The sequence below is a fragment of the Pristiophorus japonicus genome, chromosome 1 (genome assembly GCF_044704955.1).
Source record: "Pristiophorus japonicus isolate sPriJap1 chromosome 1, sPriJap1.hap1, whole genome shotgun sequence".
NCBI classification, from domain to species: domain Eukaryota; kingdom Metazoa; phylum Chordata; class Chondrichthyes; family Pristiophoridae; genus Pristiophorus; species Pristiophorus japonicus.
Genome location: NC_091977.1, coordinates 155,711,874 through 155,725,168, shown reverse-complemented (window position 1 = coordinate 155,725,168; position 13,295 = coordinate 155,711,874). Strand labels below are relative to the sequence as shown.

Sequence of the window (13,295 nt, the reverse complement as noted above, 5' to 3'; positions counted from 1 at the left end):
GTCCAGGACTCTGGATTACTAGTTCAGTAACCTAATTACAACACTACCATACCCCATATTGGGTCTCAGACAATTTAACAACCACCCACTCATTTTCTTTACCACATATTTAATGTTTACCTGCCTATTAGCATATAATTTAAGTCAAGTCAAGACATCAACCTATTTTTTCTATTTAAAATAATTTGCATGTTAATGCATAATTTGCAGCCTGTGCCCTCATTTGCACCTTGGAGATGTTAAACTATTAATTGTTCACCTAAACTGGGCCAGCTTAACACCTCATTTTTCAATGTCTACACTAGTCTTGCCAATGTCATTAAAACAATCAGAGTTCTTAACCTGTACTATTATTTAAAATATAAAAACACATTTGCAACAAAGCCATACTTCATATGGAATTGTAGAAGGTAAATGGTTCTGGAAATGTAAAATCAGTTATATACTTAACAGTGTTATATAAGGGCACTCATTAATCATTCGCCAAAACCCTATCTCGGAATGTTCATACATACAAATAAAATTTTTAACACCTATATTTATCTTTATTAACCACTATTCAATATCTTCTACTGCGCTGATTTTTTTTGGTGAGGTGAAGTGCTTACAATTGTGCATATGTTATACACCCTTCTAAGATAGGAACAGTGGGCAGACAATGTGTCTTGCTAGCTTATGGAAATAAAGAATGAATGAATTAGTTCCCATCAACTAAATATGGTGACCTGATTTATAATATAGTGCAATTATATTGTTGAACTGCTTCCCGAAATGGCTCTGCAATGCTGGTTTTTGCACCTGTTCCTGTAGAAATTGTTATATTGATAAAACAGTGTTATTTGAGAGTCGTAAAAGGTTTGTTGCCAAATGGCTGGGAAAGTTAAACCTCTTCACGTCTGAACAAGCAAGGGATTATGACTTTCAGTTGTTGTTTGCCATTGGCCAAAAAGCATAATAGACGCTGGGATTAACCAACTCCACATTGATGCCGATTGGCTAAAGGATAGAAAATGACAGGTACTAGTTACAGAAGTAATATCGGGGGTTGGAGAGGGAGAGTACCGAGTAAAGTGCCCAGAGGTTGAGACTGGACCATGTCTGTTACTAATTTACATCAATCACTTGTATTCAGAAACTCAATACAAACTTGTGAAATGTTCAGATGATACCAAACTAGGAAGGGCAGTTGATTTTGAGGATGCAACTCACAAAATACAAATGAGTTGGATAAAATATGAAAGTGGGCAGAACAATGGCAGAGGCAATTTGATATGGACAAGTGTAAAGTACTGCACATTGAAAGATAAAATGGGCCACGCACACACTCCATGGTGTTGAAACAGCTGATAGTGAAATTGAAAGAGATCTAGGGATCCTAGTAAACTTGGCAACATGTCCAGACAATGAGAAGCAGCAATCAACAATGCAAATAAAAAACTGAACGACATAGCCAATAAACAGTAGAATACAAGTGACAAGAAGTTATGATTGAACTGTACAGTACTCTGGTCAGACTGCACCTTGAGTACTGTATCCAGTATGGTTAATCAAACACAACGGAGATTTGTTGCAAGTACCGGAGGCAGTGCAGGGAAGGGTCATGAGGCTGATTCCTCGTGCAAGATCCAGGATAGGAGAAACTTGGATCTGCCAACCTTGAAAGCAGGTAACTGAGAAATGATCCTATCGACCTAAACAATAAGAACTTGCATCAACATCCCAAGGTGCTTCACAATAGACATCATTAGGGGAAGGAAGCTAATGATGGGAAAGATTAAACTAGGGGATGTAGGGCTAGATTTTACACTTTCTTTGCATGCATAACGACCACGTAATGTCCATTTTACCATTGAAATGACGTATTAAGCCCAGATATCGCCCATTTAGCCACAAAATGGAAACTGACGCCCATTTTTTGGACACTTATCGCCGAGCATTACTTTCCCCCTGTGCGTAACGCTGGAAAAAAATACCGCCCGCCCATTTTTTTGGGGTGGAATCATCAGAATGGACGAAATCAATGCCCATAATATCACCCAGCATTACTTTCCGCACGTAATTAACGCAGAGATTCAATAATACAGACCGCCCACTTTATTTTGTCGTAAAGATCACATTTGCCAAAACTAACGCCCAGGCGATCGCCCAGCGTCACTTTCACCACCTCGCACACATCTTGCCCACAATATCGCTGGGAAAAAGTGGAACTAATCGGAACTACTCACAGCGGTATGGACGCCATGTTCTAAATCACACGTCGCATCATTTAAAAGGCTGCTCTGCTTCAACCTCGGGGGAGTTCGGATGTACTCTGGAGGTCTTTAGAGGTGATGTGAACATCTGAACAAACATCTTTATCATACTGTGGACGATTGGAATTTAATAGGTGTCTTCATCGGGACATTCATTCTTTGTCATCAATCGGTGGAAAACAGATAGCTATTGGAGTGGGGCCTGTCCTTTCTCACCCTCTCGTGATGACCAATTACATGCTGCAGACTCGAGATTGCAGAAGGTACGCTCCACAGCATTATGTGCCCAATGTAAGACATGCCAGACTGATGAGGAGGACCAGACGTTACATCCTCCACAAGTACTGGGAGAAGCGGTCTTACCTCAACTTGCCCAACACCACCTGCCTTCGGAGACTGCGCTTCCACAAAAACGTTATCACTGAGGTATGCCAGCTCATAAGGGGCGATCTGTAGCCTGACAGCACCATCAGGACTGCACTGTCCGTCGAGGTCAAAGTCACCGCGGCACTGTCGTTCTACGCGTCAAGTACTTTTCAGGCCTCAGCTGGCGACATTTGCGGTATTGTCTCAGCATGCCACACATTGCTGCATTAGACAGGTCACTGAAGCCCTGTACGCATGCAGTTTGGACTTTATCAGCTTCCCTATGACCAGGGAGGCTCAGACTGAGGGCTCTAGGATTCTACCGAATTGCTAACTTCCCCAAGGTACAGGGAGCAATAGACTGTATGTACATCGCGATGCAGGCACCTTTTCAGGATGCAGAGGTTTTCAGGAACCGCAAGGGATGCCACTCCTTGAATGTGTAACTCGTTGTCGATCACCAGCAAATGATTATGGCAGTGAATGCTAAATTTCTGGGCAGCAGCCATGATGCTCACATCCTGCGTGAGAGCACTGTATCTGACTTGTTTAACAATCAACCACAAGGTCAATGCTGGATGCTTGGTGACAAAGGATATGGTCTCGCCACCTGGCTGATGACCCCACTGTGTGATACCCACCCCGATGCCGCGAGGCGATACACTGAGAGCCACAGAGCCTCTCTCAATATTGTGGAGAAAACCATTGGAGTGCTTAATCAGTGTTTTAGATGCCTGGACCACTCAGGAGGCGAGCTCTAATAGCAACCTGAGCAAGTAGCTCAATTCATGGTTGTGTGCTCCATGCTACACAACTTGGCTATCAGGAGGGGACAAGAAATGCCTGATGAGTCTGACAGGCCACCTCACCAGAGAGAGGAAGAGGAGGACGAGGAGGTGGACGCTGACATTGGGCTAGACAATCAGGCTGACGTTGAAGCCATGTCCCCACCCCCCAGTAGACTGCATGAAAGGGCCCGTGGTGGCATGATAGCTGCAAGACTCTTACGTCAGAAGTTCATAAATGATCGCTTTGCCTAAAAGAACGTTGGTGTTATTTACAAGGCTGACACATTGCTGGGTGTGCGGGTCATACATCAATGGTGGGCATCACTTTGGTGACAGTTATAGTTTAAGTTGATTGAAGTTAAGTGTAATTATACCCTTTTGATGTTAAGGAATCACCAGCGTGTAATGGTGCAACTATCTGAGCCAATGCGCAACAAGGTTTTGTTAAATAAAAAACATTTAAACTGAACATTTGTCTGAAATCATAAGGATTTCTGTAAAAACCAACCCTTCCCCCCACCCCCCCGCTTCTCATCCCCACCTCTACCCCTTCCCCTCCTGACTCTAAGCCGCCTGGCCGAGGAGCTCCTCAGGTGCTGCTTCATTGGGGGGACGGGGAGCGGATGACGGCCGACCTGCTGCTTGGACGGATACGGGAGAGGACGGTCCCGAGGTGGGAACGTGCTCCGAGCCAGAAGCAAGATGATGCTCCTGGCTCTCATGTGTCGTTGGCAATGGGGGTACAGCACGTTGGGGTGCGGTGCCGCGCTCTGGAGCTACTGGGAGCCCTCTGCTACCAATGTTCCTGGCTACTAGCTGCAGGGCCTCGTCCATCCCTTCCATGTGATATATTATTTGTTGGACAAAAACTCAACAGCCTCCCACAACAGCCAAATAAGCACACACCACACCCACACACACTTTCAGTCCCTCTCTGCTCCCTCTCTGTCTCCTCTTCTGCACATGTAATGATGACCCCTGACCTCCTGAATCGTGGTAAACGAGCGTTGCCATGCCGTTGCTAAGGACGGTGACACTTTACGGCAGAAGGTCAGAGAGATTTAACGCTAACGCCCATTTCAGATCACTCGGGGTAACGCCCAATTTCAAAAATGGAGACTCGGGGCTTTGAGAATGGGCGACAAGCAGGCGATCTGAAAACCCATTTTTACCGCCCGCGCTGGAACTACCGCCCATTTTTGGGCGATCTGCACAAAAGTGTAAAATCTAGCCCTTTGTCTTAGAATAAGGGGCCAACGATTTAAAACTGAGATGAGGAGAAATTTCTTCTCTCAGAGGGTTGTAGAGCTATGAAATTCTCTGCCCTAGAGAGCTGTGGAGACTGAGTCATTGAATATATTTAGGGTGGAGATAGACAGATTTTTGAGCGATAAGGGAGTAAAGGGTTATGGGAGCGGGCAGGGAAGTGGAGCTGAGTCCATGATCAGATCAGCCCTGATCTTATTAAATGGCGGAGCAGGCTCGAGGGGCCAAATGGCCTACTCCTGCTCCTATTTCTTATATTCTTATGTTGCTTATTAGGAAGCGTGGCCGAAAGCTAGGTCAAAAAGGTGGGTTTTAAGCAATGTTTTCTTAAGGTAGAGAAAGAAATGGAGAATCAGAGTTTAGGAAGCGACTTCTAGAAAGTAGGGCTGAGGTGGCTGACGAATCTACCACCAATGATGGGGCGAAGGGAAGGGAGATATTCAACAACCGTTGGAGGACCTAATGGTACAGCATTGGATACAAGGCTGGAAGAAGTTTCAGGGATAGTGTGGAACAATGCCATGAAGGGATTTAAAGAAAAGGATCAGCATTTTAAATTTAACGTACTGGAGGACAAGGCGCGAATGTAGGTTAGCAAGGACAGAGGTTATCGGGAATCATAGAATCATAGAAATTTACATCACGGAAGGAGACCAATTTGGCCCATCGTGTCCGTGCCTGCCGACCAGGAGCTATCCAGCCTAATCCCACTTTCCAGCTCTTGGTCTATAGCCCTGTAGATTACTGCACTTCAAGTGCACATCCAAGTATCTTTTAAATGTGCTGAGGGTTTCTGCCTCTACCACCCTTTCAGGCAGTGAGTTCCAGACCTGCACTCCCCTCTGGGTGAAGAAATTTCCCTTCATATTTCCTCTAAACCTCCCCCCAATTACTTTAAATCAATGCCCCCTGCCAAGGGAAACACATCCTTCCTATCCACTCTATCCTGGCCCCTCATAATTTTATACACCTCAATCAGGTCTCCCCTCAGTCTCCTCTGTTCCAAAGAAAACAGACCCAGCATCTCCAATCTTTCCTCATAGCCAAAATTCTCCAGTCCAGGCAACATTCTTGTAAATCTCCTCAGCACTCTTTCCAGTGCAATCACATCTTTCCTGTAATGTGGTGACCAGAACTGCATGCAGTACTCCAGCTGCGGCCTAACTAGTGTTTTATACAGTTCAAGAATAACCTCCTTGCTCTTGTATTCCATGCCTTGACTAATAAAGACAAGTGTTCCATATGTCTTCTTAACCACCTTATCTACCTGGCCTGCTACCTTTAGGGATCTGTGGACCTGCACTCCAAGGTCCCTTTGTTCCTCTACACTTTTCAGTGTTGTACCATTTAATGTGTATTCCCTTGCTTGTTAGCCCGCCCCAAATGCATTACCTCACACTTATCCGGTTTGAATTCCATTTACCACTGTTCCGTCCACCTGACCAGTACATTGATATCTTCCGGCAATCTGTAGCTTTCCTCTTCATTATCAACCACACGGCCTATTTTAATGTCATCTGCAAACTTTTTAGTCATATCCCCAACATTTAAGTCCAAGTCATTGATATATGCCACAAAAAGCAAGGGACCCAGCACTGAGCCTTGCGGAACCCCACTGGATACAGCCTTCCAATCACAAAACACCCATCAACCATTACCCTTTGCTTCCTGCCTCTGAGCCAATTTTGGATCCAACTTGCCACTTTGCCCTGGATCCCATGGGATTTTACTTTCGTGACCAGTCTGCCATGTGGGACTTTATCAAAAGCTTTGCTTAAATCCATATACACTACATCAAATGCACTATCCTCATCTACCCTCCTGGTTACCTTCTCGAAAAATTCAATCAGACACGACCTTCCCTTAACAAATCCATGCTGACTGTCCTTGATTAATCCATGTCTTTCCAAATGAAGATTTATCCTGTCCCTCAGGATGTTTTCCAATAATTTTCCCACCTCTGAGATTAGGCTGACTGGCCTGTAATTACTCGGTCTATCCCTTTCTCCCTTTTTAAACAAAGGTGCAACATTAGCAGTCCTCCAGTCCTCTGGCACCATACCTGTAGCCAGAGAGGATTGTAAAATGATGGTCAGAGCTTCTGCTATTTCCTCTTTTGCTTCTCTTAACAGCCTGGGATACATTTCATCGGGGGCTGGGGATTTATCCACTTTCAAAGTTGCTAATTACCTTAATACTTCCTCTCTCACTATGTTTATCTCGTCTAATATTTCACACCCCTCCTCCCTCATTGCAAAGTCTGCATCGCCCCTCTCTTTTGTGAAAACAGATGCAAAGTATTCATTAAGAATCATACCCACATCTTCTGCCTCTACACACAGATTTCCTCTGTGATCTCTAAAAGGCCCCACTCTTTCTCTAGTTATCTTCTTGCAGGATAATATACATGCTGCTAGATTTTGGACAAGTTGGTGTTTCTGGAGGTTGGAGAGTGGGAGACCTGCATGGAGAGCATTGTAATAATTGTCTAAATGTGATAATGGCACAGATAAGGGTTTCAGCAGCAGAGGAGCCGCGATAGTAGAAGTTGCGGAGATGGAAGAAAATAGTTTTAGTGTTAGATAGAATGTGGGGCTTGAAGCTCAGCTCAGGGTGGAACAGGATACCAAGGTTTAAAATGGTCTGGCTCAGATTGACCGAGTGGCCAGGGAGACTAATGAAATCAGTTGTAAGGGACCACATTTTATAGTGAGGGCTGATAATAAATGACTTTGGTCTGAGAAACATAGGAACAGGAGTAGACTATTTAGGGATTAGCACCAGCCCTTATACATGGCCTTCTTTGACCTTACAAGGGCCTTTGACACTGTCAACCACAAGGGTCTATGGAGAGTCCTCCTCCGTTTCAGATGCCCCAAAAGTACGTCACCATCCTCCGCCTGCTCCACGACGAAATGCAGGCCGTGATCCTTACCAACGGATCCATTACAGACCCAATACACGTCCAGACCGGGGTCAAGCAGGGCTGCATCATCACCCCAACCCTCTTCTCAATCTTCCTCGCTGCCATTCTCCACCTCACAGTCGACAAGCTCCCCACTGGAGTGGAACTAAACTACAGAACCAGTGGGAACCTGTTCAACCTTCGCCATCTCCAGGCCAGGTCCAAGACCACCCCAACCTCTGCCATCGAGCTACAGTCCATGGACGATGTCTGCATCTGTGCACACACAGAGGCTAAACACCAGGACATAGTCAACGTATTTACTGAGGCATACAAAAGCATGGGCCTTACGCTAAACATCAGTAAGACAAAAGAACTCCACCAGCCTGTCCTCGCCACACAGCACAGCCCCCAGTCATCAAGATCCACAGCGCAGCCCTGGACAACATGGACCACTTCCCATATCTCGGGAGCCTCCTATCAAGAAGAGCAGGCATTGACGACGAGATCCAACACTGCTAGTGCAGCCTTCGGCCGCTTGAGGAAAAGAGTGTTTAAAGACCAGGCCCTCAAAACTGTCACCGAGCTCATGGTCTACAGGGCTGTAGTAATACCCGCCCTCCTGTACGTGGACCATGTACAGTAGACACATCAAGTCGCTGGAGAAATACCACCAGCGATGTCTCCACAAGATCCTACAAATCCCCTGGGAGGACAGACGCACCAATGTTAGCATCCTCGACCAGGCCAACATCCCCAGCATTGAAGCACTGACCACACTTGATCAGCTCTGCTGGACAGGCCACATAGTTCGCATGCCAGACGCAAGACTCCCAAAGCAAGCGCTCAACTCGGAACTCGTCCACGGCAAACAGGCCAACGGTGGGCAGCGGAAATGTTACAAGGACACCCTTAAAGCCTCCCTGATAAAGTGCCACATCCCCACTGATACCCGGGAGTCCCTGGCCAAAGACCGCCCTAAGTGGAGGAAGTTCATCCAGGAGGGCGCTGAGCTCCTCGAGTTTCGTCGCCGAGAGCATGCAGAAACTAAGTGCAGGCAGCGGAAGGAACGTGTGGCAAACCAGACTCCCCACCCACCCTTTCCTTCAACCACTGTCTATCCCACCTGTAACAGAGACTGTGGTTTTCGTACTGGACTATACAGTCACCTGAGAACTCATGCTAAGAGTGGAAGCAAGTCTTCCTCGATTCCGAGGGACTGCCTAGGATGATGATGATGATGATTATTTGGCCCCTTGTGCCTAGTCCTCCATTCGGTTAGATTATGGCTGATCTGTACCTCAACACCATTTATCCGCCTTTGATTCATATCCCTTGATACCCTGACCTAAAAAAAATACGCTGATTTCAGTCTTGAAATTTCAAATGACCCAGCATCCACAGCCTTTTGGGGGATAGATTTCTAGATTTTGACTACCCTTTGTTTGAAAAAATGCTTACTGATTTCACTCATGAATGGCCTAATTCTGATTTTAAAGTTTACTGGATACCCTAGCTTCTCTGTATCCTTCTTTCATTTTAAACACACCAATTAGATCATCACTCGACCATCTAAATACCAGGGAATACAAGACAAGTTTATGCAACCTGTCCTCATCATTTAACCCTTCAACCTCGGACATAATTCTGATGAATCTGTAATTTATCCCTTCCAAGGCCAATAAATCCTTCCTGAGGTACAATGCCCAAAACTGAATGCAGTACTCCACATGGGGTCTAACCAAGGCTCTGTTCAACTGAAGCATAACATCCTCCCCTTTGGTCCTCCCAATTTTCAGTGGAAAGAAGTTGCGATTCATTAATGATGATGCCAGACAGGCAGTGTGATCAAGGGATATAGTGGAGAGGTAGAACTGGATGTCTGTGGATGATGTTACTGAGGGACAAAATATGGATGAGGATGAGGCCAAGGATAGATCATTGGGGGGGGGCTCTGGAGGTTATGGTGCAGCGGCGTAATAATAAATTATTGCTGGAGATATGTTTTGATAGGTAGAAATGGGACCATACAAGTGTAGTCTCATGTTTGAGGACCTTCAAGCAGACATGAAGGTTAGAGTTGGCCCGGAGTTGGAGGGCATGGTTTGGTCAAGATCTAATTATCAAAGAAGCTGACATATTTGGGGGTGAAATTGGTCAATAGCAGTAGTGCAAAATGTCTTAGAAAATCGAGCACGTGTAAAACAGGTTACCAATTCCCTATCAGGCCAATTTGTGCGATTGGTGTGGTCCAATTTCACCCCATTTATTTTTATAAAGCTGAAATATTCCTTTTTGTTTTTAGCTTTGATTCATATGTATAAGCTTGAACTGTTACAGAAAACACTAACTGAAACAGCTAGAAATGCTGTATTATATGAAAGATATGGGGCCAAAAATTCCGGCCTTGATGAATCTGTACGGAATACGCGCGGACCCGTCGAGGCTTCGCAAAAGCCGGTTTTCGGGGCGAGATACACATGCGCCGAAAAGCGGCTTTTCCAATCTGTCAAGATTTCTCTGCATCCCCGGGAGAAGGACATACGCGCGGCAGAGATTGGGCTATTTGCCCAACTCATGCCCAGCGAATGTCCTTCAAATTTTTACGCCTGGTAAAAACAGGCGCATAGCTTACTTTTACCAGCGTAAGAGTTGTAAAACATAAATTTAATCATTTATTTTTATGTTAAAAACCCTGTCCATTAAGTTAAGTTTATTTTTTGGGTTTATTTTTAACCCTATTAAAACACAATTTTTAAAAATCCCAAAAATTGTTTTTTCTAAAACATTTAATTACATTTAATTTCAATTAATTTTAAATATGAGGGGTGTTTTTTATTTATTATGTTGTGTTTCTTGTTTTAGGGGGTTATTCTCATTGATAATAATAGAAACTCATAAGAATGGAGTTCCCATTATTATCAATGAGAATACTACCGAGTGATTGGTGCTCCAGGCCCACGTGACTCCAGCATTCCCGTACATAGAGGGAAGTCATCTCCCCATACGCTGTGCATCGAATGAAGGCCTCAGACTGGGATAGAAGATGCCTCCATGACCACCAGGTATTGTCGTAAAAATTTTTGGGTCAGAAGCGTTCGTCCGAAGGAAGCCTCCGACCGGAATTTTCCAGCCATGAAATCATGGAACAATGCAGCATCAAAGCAAATGATAGGAAATGTGTACATTTCCTGTCATGAGCAAAAATAAAGTAATTCTGGAACACATCAATAACTATGGTTACAAAATCTGGAAATGTCGATGAACATATTGAGCAAACCAGAAAAAAACTACTTAACATACGAACACTCATGGCTCAAAAGATAGCAGATTCCAACTCCTTAAATGTGGAAAAGAAACTAGACGCACAATACAGTGTGATAAAATGAAAATATGGAAACAATGGCAAAATAGAAAAGGTAAGATAAACCTTTGCACACATAAAACACCCAATAAACAGACCATGTTACCTAATTAATGGCTAACTGCCTTTATCAAAGACAATGCCTGAACAGTCCAAAATGGTCAACTGGAAAGACCGTTTACAAACTAATCATGGGGAAATTATTTTTTAATTTTCACTCATCATTTGCCAAATACTTGGGGCTGGATTTTCGGCTTTTAGGATTTTGGGGTGTTAATGACTGACGGATTGGTGCTGATACCGTCTGGAAAATGCTTGCGCCTCAGTCAGCAAAATTGGGCAGCTGGGCCCGGAGTGTGGGACAGAGCAGTAAGGGAGGCATTGCACACCTCTCTTAGGGCAGTAGGCCGGCTTAGTATTGGAAAATCCTGAGCTAAAGAGCTAGCCTGGGAGCACTCTAAGACAGGTCTGGGAAGAAGAAACAAAACTGAAAAAAACCCACCGAAAATATTCCCAATACATAGCGCCCACGCCACCACAACATAAATCGCAAAAAAAAAAGAGAAAAAACAATCACACTTACCTGAGGTCGGCATTACTTGTCTCACTGTGGCCGCTATAGGTCGGACCGCCCGCTTTCAGAGGCGTTCCCACCAGGAGTCAAAAATCGAGCCAGTGTCGCAACCAGGAGTGTGGTACTTTGGCTCGCCTCTTCTGGCTGGTAATGCTCTACGCCCCGGCAAAACCGACCCGAAAGCACCAGCTGGAAGCGGGCCACCCGCCCCAAAAGTTCACCTCCGCCCATCCGGGGCAAAAACAGAGGCAGACAGCAGCGGAAAATCCAGCCCCAAGTGTATAAAGAGCCTGATAAGATACTAGAGCCCTGAAGTGGATGCACACTTTGCTCAGCATGTGTGCTCCATTATGTAGCTGCTGCAAAGGAGCCAAGCATAGAATTATTTTTATTTATTTAATTATATGCAACACACATCTGGAGGTAAATTATTTTCAGTCACAGTACTGACCCTGACACAAGTGCTTCCCATTTTGGTTTATACTTTCAAAATCTCAAGCTCGGCACAGATAATGAATGTCATTTAACCCAGCCCAGCTCATCCATCCAAATCAAATCTATTGCACCCCCACAGTTTTGCAAGTGTTTACTTGACTTGAATGCACATTTCATCAACCTATAATGTTTTCCTGACATAAACTATGTTAGATGACTGTACCCAAGACAACAGCACAAATCAGCTACAAATTTCCCTAATGAATTGCAAATTGTCAATCAGTGCCAAAGGTTGGTTGTCATACATTGTGGACTGATATTATTTGATGATTTTTTTAAATCTTCAAAAGAACTGGGTGGCACAGTGAATTATTTCCCCTCTAATGCCTGCTGAAGGATGGCGGTCACTTCTCTTTGTCGGTAGTAATGTGAAATGAGTTTGAAAGTCTCGCGCTAGTAGTGGTTCAGTTGGTAGCACCCACACCTCTGAATTGGAAGGTTGTAGGTTCAAGTCCCACTTCAGAGACTTGAGCACAAAAATTCAGGCTGTCACTCCAGTGCAGTACTGAGGGAGTGCTGCACTGTCAGAAATGCTGTTAAACCGAGGCTCCATCTGCACTCTCAGGTGGACGTAAAAGATCCCATGGCACTATTTTGAAGAAGAGCAGGGGAGTTATCCCCGGTGCCCTGGCCAATATTTATCTCTCAATCCACATTACTAGTACAGATTATCTGGTCATTATCACGTTGCTGATTGTGGGAGCTTGCAGTGTGCAAATTGGCTACTGCATTTCCTACATTACACTTCAAAAAGTACTTAATTGCCTGTAAGGTACTTTGGGACATCCGGTGGTCACAAAAGGCACTATATAAATGCAAGTCTTTCTTACCAAACTGCCGACAAATCAGGACTGTCGAGGAAGGTATTCAAGGAGGAGATAGTGAGGGTTCAGAGCAAATATGCTCCTGCAAAGAAAAAGGGTGCGACTCCCAAATCTAGAGCCCCTGGATGTCAAGGTGCATAGAGGGTAGGTTAAGGGAAAAAAGGAAAGATTTTGTCAGATACTGAGAGTTCAATACTGCAGAAAGCCTAGAGTAGTATAGCAAGTGCAGGGGTGACATTAAGAAGGGAATTAGGAAAACAAAGAGAGGCATGAAAAAATATTGGCAAGTAAAGTCAAGGAATACCCAAAGATGTTTTATAAATGCATAAAGAGCAAGAGGATAACTAAAGAAAGAGTAGGGCCTATGAGAGACCAAAAAAGTAACCGGCATGTGGAAGCGGTGGATGTGGGTATGGTTCTTAATGAATACTGTGCATCTATCTTCACAAAAGAGAGGGGCG

At 44.6% G+C, this 13,295-nt stretch overlaps 1 protein-coding gene across 9 annotated transcripts in view; it reads right to left on the bottom strand.

Moving 5' to 3' along the window:
• fbxl17 (F-box and leucine-rich repeat protein 17) overlaps positions 1 to 13,295 on the bottom strand; it is a 1,396,933-nt gene that overhangs the window by 4,826 nt on the left and 1,378,812 nt on the right. The gene's annotated exons all lie outside the window — the stretch shown is intronic.